The sequence below is a fragment of the Stegodyphus dumicola genome, chromosome 7 (assembly GCF_044657685.1).
Source record: "Stegodyphus dumicola isolate Sdum_Otavi_A_Nest chromosome 7, ASM4465768v1".
NCBI classification, from domain to species: Eukaryota; Metazoa; Arthropoda; class Arachnida; order Araneae; family Eresidae; genus Stegodyphus; species Stegodyphus dumicola.
Window position 1 is genome coordinate 176,402,680 of NC_140774.1, and position 17,485 is coordinate 176,420,164.

Genomic DNA, 17,485 nt, shown 5'->3' on the forward strand with positions numbered 1-17,485 from the left:
TAAATAAATAAATAAACACATTGTCTTTAGGAAGCATCTTTTATCTTTTCTGTATCTCGAAGCACTACTCGACACTATTTGAGACTCACTGGCCCTCTGCATTACTCAAAATATGTCCCGATTTGTTTTTACCTACGTTTTAACGTGTTTCTAAAGTGAAACGTAGCATGTTATTTAAAATACTTAGCTGTAGCTTTTGCTGCTATTTTATCGGGATGGTACCGTTATACGAAAACTTTGTATGGTATCTCATTCTGCAAAAATTTCACACATTAGAGAATTAGGATAACTTTTCTTTCTTTCGCTTCTTTTGAAGACATTTGTCTTGCAATAGCAGTTTTCTTGCTTCTTCAGTTGTAGCTCGTTTTTATGGTCCTGTAGCTAACTTCTTCACGTCTTGATTGTTAACATCTATTTGTTTTTTTTTTTTTACCTAGAGACACAGTATCATAGAAAACAAGGCCTTAATGCTGAAAGCCTTCTGCTTGCAACCCATTCTGGCCATAATTTCCGAGAGGCCGAATTCATAGTCCTGTAAATCACTTGCTGCCAGACGTAATGAGAATTAAGCAACGGTAAATATTAAAATGATGTTTCCAGAGGTCTCTGAGCCCTAACTTATACGGCATAAATTACTTCATACTTTGGCAATACCTTTGGACACCGTTCGCCCTCGAAGGCTTTTTTTTTGTTCAGATAATCTTTTCGTGATCCAAGATTCCACTGTACAAATTTATGTGAAACCTGACAGTATCTTTTAATATTAAGTCACAGCGTAATTAAACATCGTGAGTTTATAGCAGAATTCATGCTAGGTATATTCGATTCGGAAACAGGTAAAATTGCAGCAACCATTAGGGTTTTCGAAACAAAAAGCATAAAAAATAAATTGTGGTTTTGCTTGATGTGAACCCTTGATTTTGTGCTTTCTGGTTTAATGCGCTCACTATTTAAACCAAGATATCATGCATAGGAGAATGCAATAATGTAAATAAAATGCAATAAAAAAAGTGATTGATGCAATAATGTAAATAAAATGCAATAAAAAAAGTGATTGATGCAATAATGTAAATGCAATAATGTAATAAAATAAGTAAACAGCATTGAATGTCATATTTTATAGGCATCTCATGCATTTTACTCTGCAGAACAATTTTATAAAATAAATAAATAAATAAATAAAAATGTATTACATATAAAAACATTACAATGAACTAAGCAATATCTCTTAATACAAATATTAATATATCGATTTTTTTTCCATATTTGAGTTCTACGACTCAAATTATGTCAAAATGCTAAGTTTTGTAAAAAATCGCGGGTATAGTTTTAAAAGAATTAGATCTAAAAATTTTAGCTCCTGAGTGTTAATTGAATTTGATATATATTATTAATTATCTTTCTTTTAAAAAAAACTTAGTTGATTTCTTCTAACGTAGGTTCAGTCCAAATAAAATCCGCAGACATTTCTTTATTTCTTTTTAAAATTTGTGTTTTTTAGTAATTTTTATAAACTTTTCGAAAAACGCTTTGCATTATAAAATTTTTAACGTCACCTTCAAGCAGATGTATTTCTAGGCATACCTGCAAAAAATTAGAGCTTATTCAAAATTTCAAAAGATTTTCGTGAGTTTACATATTGGCGCACTTTGAAATTGGCATATTTATTATAAATGATAATAACATCAAACGTATTTTACGTACTTTGTTAAGTTTATATGAAAGAATGAACGATGCATCTGTTTTCCGTTCGTGCACAATAAAAAAAGGAAAGGAAAATAGGTTACTATAAATTAAGAATTTTGCTAAGGGAATTATTTTAGGGGAAAACTGCAAAAAGTGCGCCGAGATAATTTTTTTTTAAATTTCTGGCCAAATTTGACAAAATTTAATATTTAAATATAATTTGAAACATAGAATCTAAATATGGAAAAAAAATCGGTAGGTTATTTCCGAAAAAGTCCGATTTTATGTCGAAATACCAAAATTAAAGCGAAATTGACGAAATTATATATATAAATCTAATACATATCCTATGTTGCACTTACGAGACATGAAAAACTTCAGGAAAATTTCGTCAATCGGCGCAATAGAACGGGAGATATAGTGCTGTCCCATTTTTGGGGGGGGGGTGTTAAGTTGTACCTGGGTTCTTACCTGTCTAATATTTTAATAACATTCTATTATATCTCTGTAGAATTGTTCATCGAAATGAGCGCGAGACTGTGCATCCTTCAGTCTTTGGATTTTTTTTAAAAAAATAATAATAATTTGACCTTTTTCTGACATTCCAAACAACATCAATATGTAGAGACATTAGGTATTTTTGGAAGTAGGCAAGATGAAAAATAGCAGCCGCCTTCGCCGGGAATCGAACCACGGACATCTGGAATACCTGCCCAGTGTGCAGAACCACTACTCCACGAAGGCACGCTAGGAAAGTGGAAGAAATACCTTATAAATAGAAAAAAAATCTTTAAATTTTTTATGTAGCAAGCTGTCCTTCAGAAATAGAGACTGAAAAAAGCGTTGTTAGTGCTTCTTTCGCTTTCTACTCTTTTTTCTTCCTTATAGCTCTAAACAAAATTCTTCAGCAACTAATTGTGTTTCCGTACATCGTGTTTGCATTGCTTTTAAAGAAGCAAGAGTTTGTTCCATTTTTAACGGTGGTCAGATATTATGCAAACTTGCTGCTCTTCCCTTGTATAATATCAATGAATTTAGAATTTACTTTAATGAAAAGTTCTAAATAGCTGTTATGGACATTTATTCCATTGTCGCATCCAAGGTTCGAAAAGCATACAAGAAAAATTGCCTTTCGTGAACCATTTTTCTTTCAAGGAATTTCTTTTTGTGATGCCTCATTTAAAACATTTGATAGCTTCTTTAGTGAATCGGTGAAATCTAAACCTCTCCTTCGCTATCTTACGGGGAATACAATGACAAAGGCAATTGCATGAGTTTAGGAATGAAGGGGTGGGACATGATATTGGTGCGTGTTGAGAAAGGGGAGGGACTGGAGAATTCGAACTCCACCGTCCATGTTCCTTTCTCTTTTCGGATGGTAACTCGAAGCGGTAGGCATAAACGATCTTCGCTTTCTGGTCATGGTCCGTGATGGCACCTCGGGAGTTGAGTTACAGGAAATTTTCTGCAATCTTCAGTCTCAACTTGGATGCGAGCTTCAAAAGGAGAAACTGCTGGGAGAACTTCATGCATTATTCCGCTCTCCTTGGTTTCGGCTTCCTTAGTTCGATCAATGTGGCATTCTTATTTTTACTTTGCTTTTTTTTCTTCCTCAGCCCTATCCGGTTGCCTTCTCTGCAAGTGTCTGAGTAACTCGGTGAAGTATGCCTAAGCCTTATTCATCCTTGTTATCCCTTTTTATTTGTGGTTTCGTAGAACTTTGGTGATGTGCATGTAGATGAACTACAAGTAAATACGGAGAGCACGATAGCCATTTTGTTGAGGATACTGGTGGAAGATCAATTTAGAAAACCGGATATTTGAGGTAGAAAATAACCATTTCTATGTAGTGTACGAGCTAAATGAGATGATCATCTATAGCAGCGGTCTTCTGATTCTGTTTCATGGAACCTTGGGATTCCATGAAACGACTGAATGGTTCCCGAAGTCAAAATCAGAGTTCGGAAGAATTTTTCACTATCGTGAAAATACCATCTAGAGCCACTGATTAAATAATATTTTAATTTTTATTTGTTTGTTAAGTAAAATAAAGGAGATCTATCTTTAGTTAATATCAAATTGTTGCCACGAAATATTAGAACCCTGCATTATATTTAAACAAGTAAGATAATGTAGAATCTGCATAAATGTGTGTATGTTTCTCGCATTGTGAAAAACAATGGTACTTAGAGACATCAAATTTTGAATAATACATTCCTTCACTCGAGTATGAGCATATGGAAGCCCAAATTTGGAATTTGTTTTATTATCTATTTCATATTTTGTAAAGTATTTATAAGTTTTTGGTTAAGAAGTTCAACAATTTCAAAACGAGCAACGGATACACTGCACGGGGGGGGGGGAATAAATAAAAAAAAAATTATCTCCAGCGCGCGAGACTGTATATCGGAAATTCTAAAGATATGCTCTTTTAAAATTATCTTGTGGTATTGCTAATGAATTTAATTTTATGGTTTAAGTGCGAAGAACATAATATTTAATAGATAAAACACACAGACAGGTAACACACAAAACGTTTAAAAAAAAAAACGCTCCTTTGGGCGTAATATAAAATCTGAGAGCTTTCTGAATTTTTTTTGTTTTTTGTTGTTTGTTTGTGTGTGTGTAAAATGTAACATGAAATGCTTGAAAGAGAAGATGCTCTGTCAGAAAAATAAATTACAGGGGTCAAGTCTGTTTTAACATTGACTAAACTGTTGCCTCGATAAATTAGCAAGATATCGCCGGGCTGGCGATGGTTTTTGTCTCCAGATTTTTCGAGAAATCGCCAAAAGTTCCCAAACTTGGCTACCATTTGGCGACGTTTGGGTCCTGTCTGTGTAATAACTGCATTGGGTATTGTAATTGTATAACTGTAATAATCCTGTATGTAGCTGTAACCGTACCCGGCTTTGATATCCCTTTCAGTAATTTCGAGATGCACTAGCGATTTTTCAGCGGCTGGGGAAAAACTGTATAAGACTGGAGAGAGCATCAGTTTATCAGTTGTTAGTTCACAGATGAATTTGGAGCACTGAAATATCCGTCTTCGCTTTTTCGATGAGCTTTGCATTGCGTGATGTTTAACATTTGGAGTAGTTTGAAGTGTAACTACTGGTACTCTGTGATACTGTGAAGAGGTGTACGAGTATTTTTGGGGATAGTTCCAGAACTTCGAAGTATTTCTTTTAGTAAAATTAATTTTATCAACCTGTCACCGGTTCTGTGTGCATTCAATTACGAACTCGTACGCACGCAGCAATATTTCACGCAGAGTGGCAACACATTGTTCTTTAATCGACGAGTTTGTTTGTCTAAACCCTCAGAAACTACGAGAAGCATATCAGAAACAAATCCGAAATTCAAAATTCGGGCTTCCATATGCATATGTCCATGTGGAAGAATATATGTGTTCAAAATTTGGGGGTTCTTTTTAGGTGCTGGCTACCATGATTAATGTGAGTGACATATACACATATTTTTCATTGTTTAAAAGTAGATATTATAATATACAATAATAAGTTTTTTTCTAAATTTCTCATAAAATGCGTGCGATATTGGTATGCTTTCAACTTTTTTTTAACAAGATTAGAGGTAAGCACTCCACCCCCCCCCAAAAAAAATAGAGTTTTAAAAGGAAAAGAGCTGCAGTTTTAGCGTTTTAAAATAGCATTATAACATTATTATAGCATCAAAATACCATTATTATTATTTTCAAAATAGTTTTATAGCATTTAATAATTTTTTGATGAAGAAGCCAAAGCAAAGAGCATTACAATGTCGTAAATGTCCAACATTTCAAAATTACATGTATAGGTTGTTCGACAATTTGAAGTACACCAAACCTCTCTGCCTAATAAAAATAATACTTTTTGGAATTTTTTAAGATAACATTATTTAAAGTTTTATAGAGACATTAGGTATATTTTTGAAGAAGCCGGTCAAGATGAAAAATGAGCAAATGCTTTCGCCGAGAATCGAACCACGGACCTCTGGAATACTGGCCCAGCGTGCAGAACCACTACACCACTAAGCCACACTAGGAAGGCGGGAGAAATACCTTATAATGTTAACGACTGTTCTAGTACTATAATAAGTTGAAATTTGAATTGAAATTGCTGTTTGAATTTCATAAAATACCCAACAAACTCTTCGCCCTCTTTCAGTACAAGACTGAAGTGCGGCTAAGCCTAACAGAGCAGTCATATTTGTTTACATTTGAAACTTAGCACAGTAATGAATTAAGTCAGTTTCTACACTTTCAGTGTCTTTTTGTCGAGTGGGACCAAAAGAAAATTTTCAGTTTTGTGCACCGAACATCTGCCTTATTGTCTGCTCAGCGAGTTCCTTCTTTTTGCATAGAAATTGTAATTAATTGTAAAAACTGCTTTTTTAATTGTTTTAACTGTATTTGGTGTTTTATATTTTTCCATATTTTTCAATTTGTCATGAAAATATATTGAGCTTTTATGTATTTTTGCTTTGCCGCACAGTGAGAACTGAATTAATTGAATGAGAAATATATCTCCAATTAAATTCGAGAAATGCAGCAATTGAAATGAAATGCAGCAAAAGAATTGTACTATTTAATAGGCCGTGTAAGGAAATCATATGGTGTCCACATCAAATTTTTTTAAAATAATATGTATCAGATATTCATTTTTATAATTGTGAAAACTTCAATATAAGTTTGAAATACCAATATATATTTAGATGTAATTCTTAAAACTCTTAATTCGTTTCATTTTTCTAAAATTATAAACTCTAGTTTTTAAATGATTTTGAATAAATATCGAATTTTTAGTCAGATCTTGAAAACACTTCCCGAAGCAGCGAATGAGCTGCAGTCATAGAAACAAACAGTGGTCGCAATTTATTACAAATTTTTATTTTGTGTTCACGAACTAAGGTATGATTTTATGATATTTTTATTGAAACACGAAATTTTGAAAGTCGTATTTCAAATTTGTATCAATTTAAAAGAAAAATTACTTAATTTTCTTCCATTTCCTAATTTCCGTGAGCGTATAAAAAGTAAAATGGAGAAAGGTGAAAAAGGCTACAGAAAATGCATCACAAGTAATCCTGGGAAACCGTGCATGCGTATTTTTAAAGAGCCAATTAAACTTACACTTTGTTTGCTCTATCTCCCATCATCTCATCTTTGCTAATGAGAGGCGTTTTACGCCGATGGTTGATTTGACAGGTCAAGCTTTCATGAACCTCCGCTAGCTATAGGCTGTTGACCTACCTACATCTTCGGGTCTCAGGTCAGACGTCCGTTATGTTTGTAGGTAGGTCAAATCTCTCTTTTAAGAGAAATATACCTTTTCATGGGTTAAATTTAAGCTAGCTTTGTTGGGTTTCTTGAATCTTTGAGTTTTAAGAACTCGCCTGTTTTGTTTTTGACCACTCAACAAAACATATTCAGTGCCCTTTAATCATGCCTGACATATAGTTGAATATAACTTTTTTAAAGATGGTGGAATGTGCACGTGCACTTCATTGTATCATCTTCACAATATTATAAATATGAATTCTATTTAAGTATATTAATTAATAAATTATTTTATTCTTGCTGAATGTCAAGTATGGCATTTTATTTTTGTTAATTTAAATAAGTATTTTAATTTCATTTATTTAAATAGTAAGATAAAAATCAATAAAATGTAAAATGGAATGATTATGGATTCAATTTATAAGTTAATATATTTTAAATAGAATTTAAATGCATGAAAATATATTTTTTCATTTTGTTGATTTTTAATTTATTATTTAAATTCATAAAATTACTTAATTCCTTTTCTTGACACATAACAAAAATGAAAGAATTTTTTAATTCAATATATGCATTATACAGAAATTCTACTACTGCCTCTTTGACTAAATTATTTTTTGCTTCCATTCCGCACAGACTGACTAATAAACATTTTTTCTGCAATTTTAAAATTAATAAATTTCTAACAGGACATGGTAATTTCAACTCATATTTGCAGAGATTTTGTTTATCTATCTAATGCAGACTTGTGTTCTCGCAGCTTCGGGGGAGTGCAAAATCTCGAACATTTGTTGTTCTATTGTAGCTTACGGAAGGACGAAAAGAACTCATTTATAAGTTAATCTCTGTGAACAGCACATTTCCTCCCCCTCTTCATGAATTTGCTCTGAATAAAATGGAATTTTCTTATATATATATATATATATATATATATTTATCTCTTACGTGTCTTACAGCTATAGGAAAGGTTGTGAATTTGTAAGTTTATTTTATTTTGTGTTGTATTGTTGTATTTGTTTGTTTTTTTACTTACCTCTGTAAGCCTTATGTAACACTATGTGGTGCACAAGGAATTTAAAATTCTTATAATAAAAATATATGTATTTATATATATGAATTGAGATATTTAATTAGAATAAAACTAGGAAAAAAAATTAAGCCAAAAAATTTCGCGTCTGGTCAGTAAATAAGTAACATAATAAACATAACAAGTTGCATCTGGCAGGTTTAAATGCGGTTCAAAATATACAGGTCCACAGCGGCCGAGCGATAAAGTCGCTAAACACTGGTAGTTCGGTCCGAAGCTCGAATCCAGTGACCGGGCTGGCTGCATGTGCGTTTTCGTGGTTTTCCACATGTGCAACGTGTAAACGAGCCAGTTTTCCTTAGAAAGTCCTCCAGAAAGGCATCCCTTCCTTTAAGTAGATAACCCTGGAGTATCAAATAAACCAAAAGCAGTCGCTGACTTCATAGAGGATTCCAATCTTGGTTTGATTTGCTTTATTTGAATTTTATATTTAAAATTTTTTTTGAAGTTACTGAATGATTTGCTGTTATATTTAAGCTGAAGATAAAAAAGATAATTCGAAATAAAGAATATTTTCAATGATCGCATTTTGCTGAAATTCTGTAATGTTGTTTTGATTCTGCATTTCAACTTAATTAAAATCTATATAAATAAGTTATATCATTTATTTTATTGATATTAAACTTCTCTATAGTGGATCTTTCCAATTTTGGGTCCTTTAACTCTTAGAACACCGAAGCCTTCGCGAACATATATGCTTAAAATTCCAAAACGCCGTCCCTGTCCATTACATGTTCCATCCATGTCCTCTCTTCTCCGTCCATTAACGCACAAAGAAGTGTGAAGATTTCAAGTGACATCCTTTTTAATTCCTAACAAAGAACCTTCCATTAGCCTATAAGAAAGGCTGTCTGCTATAAACTGATATATTTGAGGAAACTGCACCTGCTACTGCATACCTTAGGGGAAGGGGGAAAACAACATCGCAGTCTCAGTCGTTTCGGGCGGTTGTAGTCGTTTGAATGAAAGGCCATCTAGAATGTTTTGGCCTTCAATGGGTTAAATTATATTACCTGGGCATTTATCATTGATGCAGCGTAGCAATTCTTGCTGTATCAAAAGGCATGAGATCTTTAGTTTAAGTTCTAGGTTGTCTTACAGGTAGAGTAGGTTGTCATTTAACAGGGATAAGGTTTCTAAATTATCTTTCAAATTAAAACTGAAATTAATTAACTAAGCAGTTTAAAAGAAATAAATATGTACCGTAAAAATGCTTTACTTTTATTTTTTTAAATAGTATACAGTGAATCCTTTATAAGACGACCACCCCAGGTTCCAAATGAATTTGGTTTCCTGTGAAGATAATCGTCTTATGGAGCTGATGTTTAATACCAGTGTTTGTTTATGTACTCTGAAATACTGATCACTTTCAGAGGTGGTCATTTTATGGGAATGGTGACGACGCTATGATTCACTGTATCTAACTGATATACAGTAAATACCCTCTAAGACGAATACCTTCCCTTCTAGTAAGTCTTCTGTTGAGATAGTCATCCTATAGAGCTGATATTCAGTTTTAACTGGTTTTGTTTTTAACTGTGAAATACTGGTCATTTTCAGAGGTTGTTATCTCAGGGAGGTGATTGGCATGAGAGGATTCATATTTATATTTTGATTGTAACGTTGTTTGTTGTAGTTATCCTCTAAAAAAAGAGTGTCATGGAGAATAAGGCAAGAAAATAAATATAGAAATTTGATTTCGATCGCGGTTTTTGCCTAGCGTCTCAACGCTTTGCAGGAATTTTTTTAAAACTATCTTTCAGTTTTATCAGTTGAAGTGTCTGCGAATTGATTGCGCATCAACATCTATGCGAAAGATGAAGTAAATATAAGTTGTTATTACCCATAGTAATGCAATTCCTAAGCTTCTATAAACTTGATATGTTATCTTTCTTCCGCAATTCCGCAAAACTTGCTCATATTTTCATCTTTTTTGTCTGTGGCGGAATGTTACAGTGTCATGCACTGATACTTTTTTGTTCGGGGTCTGTATAACGCTTGTCGGATACGCGGAATAAAATGAATTAATGACCTGTACAGAATATTATTTAGAAGATTGTTTCTAATTCTTTTTGTTTCTAATTCTTTTGTAAAGTAATTAGTGAAAAATTTCGCAACACCTTGTATGCACTTCCAGCTTGTAGCGAGCGATCCTTTCGTCATTTATGATCGTAACGTGTGTCGCCATTCCGCAATGAGAGAATTAAGGGATTTTTAGCAAGTAAGAGGATTCGATTTCTTTTCCTCAGTAATCATTACCATGGTTTATGGTATCAGGTTCAATGTTCCTCCTTACTTGCTTGGGGAACATTCAATGACCTGACTCGGAACAGGGAGCTTACTAAAGCTATGTTCAATATATGTGGGAAGCAGACAAGATACACAGGAAGGGTATACGAAACCCTTTATTTTTCTCTCTTTACAATGATTTCCGGACTTCGGAATACAGAGACCAACCACTTGTGGTCTGAACGTAAGAATATAAAAATATTAACTAAATTCTAACTAAACTAACTTTGGATTAATAAACAAGGGTCTACTTGAAGATTGGCCGTATATTAACAGAAAGGCCGTATGTAGTACAGAGAACTGTTAACACTACGATACGTTTAAAATTATCAAGAGGATTAAACCTCTGGCCTTGAAGGCAACCAGCAACCGAGTAAAACTGCTAAGGCAAGCGGCCTGCTTCTACTAACTCCTTCCTCTCTCTCTTGCTTGGCAAAAAGCCACAACTTAAGTACTTGGCGTTCGCAAGACAAATTTGCATAAATAAGTTAAAGCTTTTAATTCTGGCCGGAAGTAGAAAATAAGAAGTGATAGTAAAGATTTAAAATAAAATAAACGTTAGTAAAACTTAAGATCCTTACAATGGACTTGAAGGGCCTATTGTAAGGCAATAGATTGTAATAGGTCTGTCGCAACTGATCAGGTTAAAACTGCTTTAGATATGTAATCTGAGTTTCAATATTATACTGCTATTTATTTTTAATATTATAAAATTCTGGCTAAATTAAAGCTACTTCGAAGTCTAGATCTTTATTTGACCTATGAATATAGCATTCACTACGTTCAACTGTATCAGTAACAAGACGTAGGAACGGTGAAAAGACTCTTTTATTCAGCTGAAGAAAAATAGATATTGGCACTTCTTGTGTTTACATGTCCACACCAATACTTTTCGTGGCAAATGAAAACAGAAATGTTATATTAAAACTAATCCTAAGTGAAATAATCGATGGAACTGCATAGAGATATTTTAACAAGTAGTTGGCTCTTGGCCCTACCACCAGCGTAGACTAACCGGCAGTTAATATGCACAACCGTAAAATAAGCTTAAGTATCGGAGAAACAACTTGGCCGAAAGGCAGAACACACTCTATCTGAAGTAACTCCGACACCAGCTTCAATAGTAGCTTTCTATCCTACTTTGCATAATGCGCGAAACGAAATTCTCATTCTGGCAAGAAAGAAGGGGTTGAAAACAATAGCTATAGGAAAGGTTGTTTACGAAATAAAATTAACTGTTAAGAAAGTTAAATAAAACCCCACAATGTTATGACTTTTACATTATGTAATTTAAATAATTTTATCATTTTGAAATTTTAATAGTAAACTCTTTGAGGTCTTAAAGTGTAATCTAAAGTTTTCAGATTGCTCACTCTGTTTCTGTCTTTTATTATTATTATTGATTTTATTATTACTATTATTATTAATTATTAATATTTTATTAGTCCAAAGGGGCTTTGTCTCTGAGGGACTCTTGTTTTCGTTTTGCGATTTTGCGTTGAAACACTATAAACGGCTGTATCAGTTTTCAAACTGTTGCCACCAAATATTATCGCCGTGTATTATACTTAAATAAATTAAATAATAAAGAATCTGCATAAATGTATGTATATTTCTCGCGTTGTGATAAAACAACGGTGCCTAGAGCCATCCAATTTTGAATGACGTAATCCTACTGCGAATATGGGCATCTGAAAGACCAAATTTCAAATTTGGAATTTGTTTTATTATCGATTTCATATTTTGTAAATCTTTAACGAATTTTTGGTTAACAAACTCAAGGATTTCAAAGCGAGAAATGGCAACATTGTACAAAAAAAAAACAAACATTTTTATCTCCAGCGCGGGAGACTGAGTATCAGAAATTCTAAAGATATGCTCAGTTTAAAGTTATTTTGGGATATTGCTCTTGAACTGAATTTCATGATTTAAGTGCGAAGAACATGATTTTTAATAAAGAAAGGTAACACACAAAATGTTAAGAAGAACGCCCCTTTGGACGTAATTTAAAATCGGAAACCTTTCAGATTTTCTTTTTTATTAATTATTATTATTTTTTATTATTAATTATTAATGTAGAATATGCAAGATCTGGGGATTTAGATATTCTTAACATTTAGTGTAACGTGCAATTAAGTAATTATTTTCATATTGCGCAAAATTTCGCAAGTTAAATCATGACATGGGATTCATCAATCATAACAAAGAACTTGTTAACTAAAATAGAATAATAGATGTCAAATGCTTAATGAAAGCTACTAATAGCTTAAATAGTAATTTCTGAAAAAGAAGAGAATGGCAAGTTAACTGAAGTAAGCTATTAATAAAACTGTCGTTGGAACCTATTCTGTTACAAATGTTCATTCATGTGCGTTCTCTCTTTAAATAAAATAAACCAAATTGTGAACAGTGCCTATTTATGTTTTCTTAAATTTAAATTGGGTTTTAAAACTGTTCTAAATTTATTCAAAACTTTTTTTGGAATATGGCAAAGCGTGCCGGAGCATCGGAATGTATGCATAACACGAAACATAATTTTTGAGGTCTTTCGATCGCAGTCATGTACTTGCCTTCAGGAAAAAGATCTCAGCGAAAAGGCCACATTATCTTCCCCCCCCCTTCAATAAAAAAGGGAAACAAATGTTCCTCGCAGATTGTCGTGGAAAATTACTTGACGACAATCCGGCAATCTGTTTTTCCTCTCCCAGCGTTTCAAGAAAAGAAGAAATTGACGTTGTCAACGTTGATTTACGACCATTACGCTCAATTTTGTGTCGTTCCCTTCACTTCGGATCTCGGCAACCATACACAAATGGCAGTAAATTGGCTCTGTCAAGAACAAGATCGCACAGCTGATCTTAGGAAGTTACTGCTAAAAGCAGGAAAAAAATCAGATACCCTTGTATGGCGACGAAGATACAAAGGCCTTACTTTTCGACAAAGAATGTTACGTACTAATTTGTAAGAATGCTCTCTAAAAAGTCTACATTAGAAGGCGAAGAATTCATCTTATTTTGTGTAATAGAGACGCGAAAGAGGGAGAAAAAGAAACAAAGGATAACATAGGGAAAGAAATTTATGCAGATCTTATCCTGAAGTCAAATTTAGTATTTCAGAGGGACTTTGAAAAGTTTTGCCTCCGCCCTCTTTTTGTATCTTTTTCTAAGAACCTATAAAGTTTGAGGATATAAAACTTTTGTGGTAGTATGAGATAAGTTATGAATTTATTTTAAAGGTTTATCTTTTTTAAGTTAAAAATTATAACTGAATTAATTTTTTCATACTTTTGGAGATTAGAAATGTCTTTAGCTGTTTTTTTCAACTTCATTGTTAATTAATGTTATGCTACCAGAGCATTTATATTCTGCTCGGATATCTATCGGTGGTCAAAGGGAACCCCAAATGGGCTGGCTGCGTGGTTATTTTCGTGCTTTCTCCTTTTGAGTGAGAACAACGAATAATTTTCCCTTAGGAAATCTCCCACGATGACATCTTCCCGTTATGCAGTTTTCCTTCGTGTTTTTTTTTTCTCATGTCTGAGTAAACAAACAAGCCGTAAATATTGTCATTTCAGACGACATAAAATTTTTCATTTACCATTTACGCACCTGATTTATTACTATTTGTCTGAAATCTTCATCGAACTTTTACATGTTAAAAGCAAATCTGCATAATTCTTAATAAAGCATATCTCCATAAAAAGTACTAGTGTGTGATCTACGTAGAAAAGCATTAGTGCACAAATATGTGACATTCTGATGCAAGTCTATATAATTCTTAATAATCACTATGCTTTGTGTTTGTTCATTACAATTTCTTCATTAATTCGTATTTTGATATCATAACGGCGAACTAATTTTATTTTAATTATCATAATTCGAAGGTAATTCTTCATAGCAGCTTTTGAAAAAGGCTTTTTTTCCTTCCCCGAATTTCAGTTGAAATGTTTGGAAATTTAATGAAAAATTGTATCATTAACAGTCATTTTTTTAATTTGAAATTGAAGAGAGCCGTCAAAACTAAGAACTGAAAGTGTGGATTACATGGACTATCGCAGCTTATGAATTGCATAACACTGTAATTCCTTATATGGAAAAGAAGACGTATTATTATAAAACGATAAATGGGCAAAAGTGAACTAATCAAACGTTATAAAAGTGCTAGTATGATAAATTTATTTCTAAAATAAGTCTGCATAAAGAAATGATAAGAAGAAGCGTAAATGATCGCTTTGGCATCTTTGGACCGTAGCGCTTTGGCATCCTCGGATTAGGTTTATTGTGACTATTGCGTTATCTTTACGACTCTTGCAACCCCTAATACAGAGTAAATTGCTTTAAAAATGATACAATTATATATTAAAAAAATTCTAGAAGGCTTCTCAGGTAGATAGCCTTTTAGTGCTCTGCCGCATTCAAATAACTTACATTATGTTTTTTCTATATGTTCTTGTAAGTGATCTTTGACTGTACAGTTGTTCATGATTAACAATCTCTATCTATGGAGCCCACCTGCGGCCGAGTTAAAGTCGTTGAACATTGGTAGTTCGGTTCGGGGTTCCAATCATGGGCTGGCTTCATGGGCGCTCTCCAGCTATGTAACGATTATACGAGCCAGCTTCTCTTAGAAAGTCCTCTACGAGGTCGTCCCTCAAGTTTGGCTATAATTAATTTAAATAAAATAAATACAAATAAATACTCTATGTATGCCTGTTTCTCCTTTCTCATATTAACATTTCATTTTTCAGAACAGTCGCTGCGTGATGTGGAATATGAACGACATGTGAATAGTTGAATCTTAAAAGAAATAAATTCACTTCTGGACTGCAGCAACTGATACAGCATCGTTTGGATTTATTTGATTTCTCATCTTGGCTTGAAAAAAACGAAAAGCAAGATTTTTCAGATTTTTATGAGTGTATCAAATAGGAATGTGGGGTAAGACTGTCATTATTTTTGTTCTGTAGTTATTAAAATAAACATCTGCATTATCCATTATATAGTCATGTATCAGTTTATTACTGTACGTATTTCTTATGAAAGATTATCAGTATAATTGTGCGCTTTAGGGAAAGTGTATAATTCGATAATATTGTGACATTTGCATGTTAAGAGGAATTTAGAAAGTTTGTGTAACCATTTGTCGAAGCATTTTTTAAATGCTATGCAACAAAATTAAATTCGGGATATATGAGTAGATTTTAGAAGCATAAAATCATATATATCTCTTCAAAGTTTTTGTTTTGATATTTGGCATCAAAACACTAATCTCAGAGAAGTAACTCTAACCATTAGTATGTAATTATATTTACTGAAACGAATGAATGAAGGCTTATAGTTCCATGCATTTGAATAAGGAGGCTACAACAAGTATTACTTCCTTAAATATTGATACTAGGGGCATGTGTTTTCAAATTTTAGCAAAATAAAGGAACTGGGAGCAGAACTGAGCTTAAGTCAGGCTGTCAAGTATATGGTACTCAAGGCGTGCGCTTCTCTAATATCAGACTAGCAAGATTAGTCAAAACAACTACAATAACATTCACTTGGATTGAACTCGATATATTTCAGCTAACATTTGGAATGTGTTGTTTAAGCATGCACAATAGAAATGAATACTTTTATACTACCACAAAATAAAATAATATAATACATTCAAATAAAATCTTTTTAAGGTCTTTCTTGAATTTTGCGAATAAAGACTCTCATAAATTTAAGTACAATTAATATTTTGCTAATTAGACTTGCCTCTCTTTTAAAAAGAATTTGTTTTTAAATTAAAACCTTCCTATCTTCAGTGTAGAAACCATTCAAGAGCGGTCAGAATGAATATTTTCGTTGAAATAATTAACACCCGAAATTTTTCGCGATCATAATACTTCCTTTACTTCGTACAAGGTAGTAAAAAATGGTGTTGCTTCTTAACGCGTCATAGATAAATTTTAAGATCGCATTTTCATGTTAATTGTGCTTCTTAAAAAATTGAACGATTAATTTGCAGTAACTATAATTTATTTAAAATCCAACGATCTTTTATAAGCATGTAATTTTAGATTTTAAGGTTTGCCTTCGAATTATTGAATTGCTATATAACCAATGAAATGTGCTTTACACATTTACAAACACACAAGGAATCATATGTGCCTACTTGTCTGACCATTATCGTACTATAAAAATAATAAGATGTACATATTTTCCTCTTGTAATCTCAGTATACTCATTTAGATGATTCATCATTTTCACCTGTTTGCACCGAACTAACCCCCCCCCCCAAAAAAAAAGAAAAAAAGAAAGAAAGAAAGAAAAGGACATAAATTTTAAATGTTAAAAGAAATTCTGAAAGCTTTCAGATTTTACATTACTCCCAAAGAGGCGTTTTTTTACGTTTTGGGTGTTAACTTTATTTATTAAATATCATGTTCTTTGCATTTAAACCCTAAAATTCAGTTCAACAGCAATATCACAAAATATTTAAAACAGCATATCTTTAGAATTTTCGGTACACAGTCTCGCGGCGCTGGAGATACAAATGTTTTTTTTTTCCCCTTCGTACAGTGTTGCCATTGTTGGCTTTGAAACCGTTGAGTTTCTCAATCAAAACCTCTTAAATGATTTTAAAAATATGAAATACATAATAAAAAAATTCCAAATTTGGGCTTCCGGATGCCCATATTCGGGTGGAGACGTACGTTATTCAAATTTTGATGGCTCTAGGTACTATTGTTTTATCACAACATTTATGCAGATTCTTCATTATTTAATTACTTTAAATATAATACAGGGCTAAAAATTGAAAAAGTGATTCGCCGTTTATAGTGAATTAACGCAAAATGCCAAAACGAAATTAGTAGCACTTTTGGGCTAACGCCCCTTGGGCTAAAAATGGCAATGTTATTTTAAAAACTTTTCATGTATAAATATTTGTGTAGCTTCACAAACTGGCGTATACGACACATCAAATAAATATTCTATGATTACTTTCTTTGATTTCAAATTTAAACAGCATATACTACATACGTACCTGATGGTGTCTCTACTTTAATTCCAATGAACCATATAAATATTCAATAAAAATCTCATCATCATTTGTATTATGTCCTTATACGTCGCTACCTTTAGCGAAAACGATAAACTCGTTGTCATCTT

General features: G+C 32.7%; 1 protein-coding gene across 2 annotated transcripts in view; it reads left to right on the plus strand.

Annotated features, from left to right (window-relative positions):
• Positions 1–17,485, plus strand: part of LOC118193555 (uncharacterized) — a 292,528-nt gene that overhangs the window by 121,179 nt on the left and 153,864 nt on the right. For both annotated transcript variants that reach the window (XM_085821089.1, XM_085821090.1), the window contains exon 3: positions 15,088–15,277. The gene's annotated coding sequence lies outside the window, so the exon portion shown is untranslated. The remainder of the gene's footprint in view (positions 1–15,087; positions 15,278–17,485) is intronic.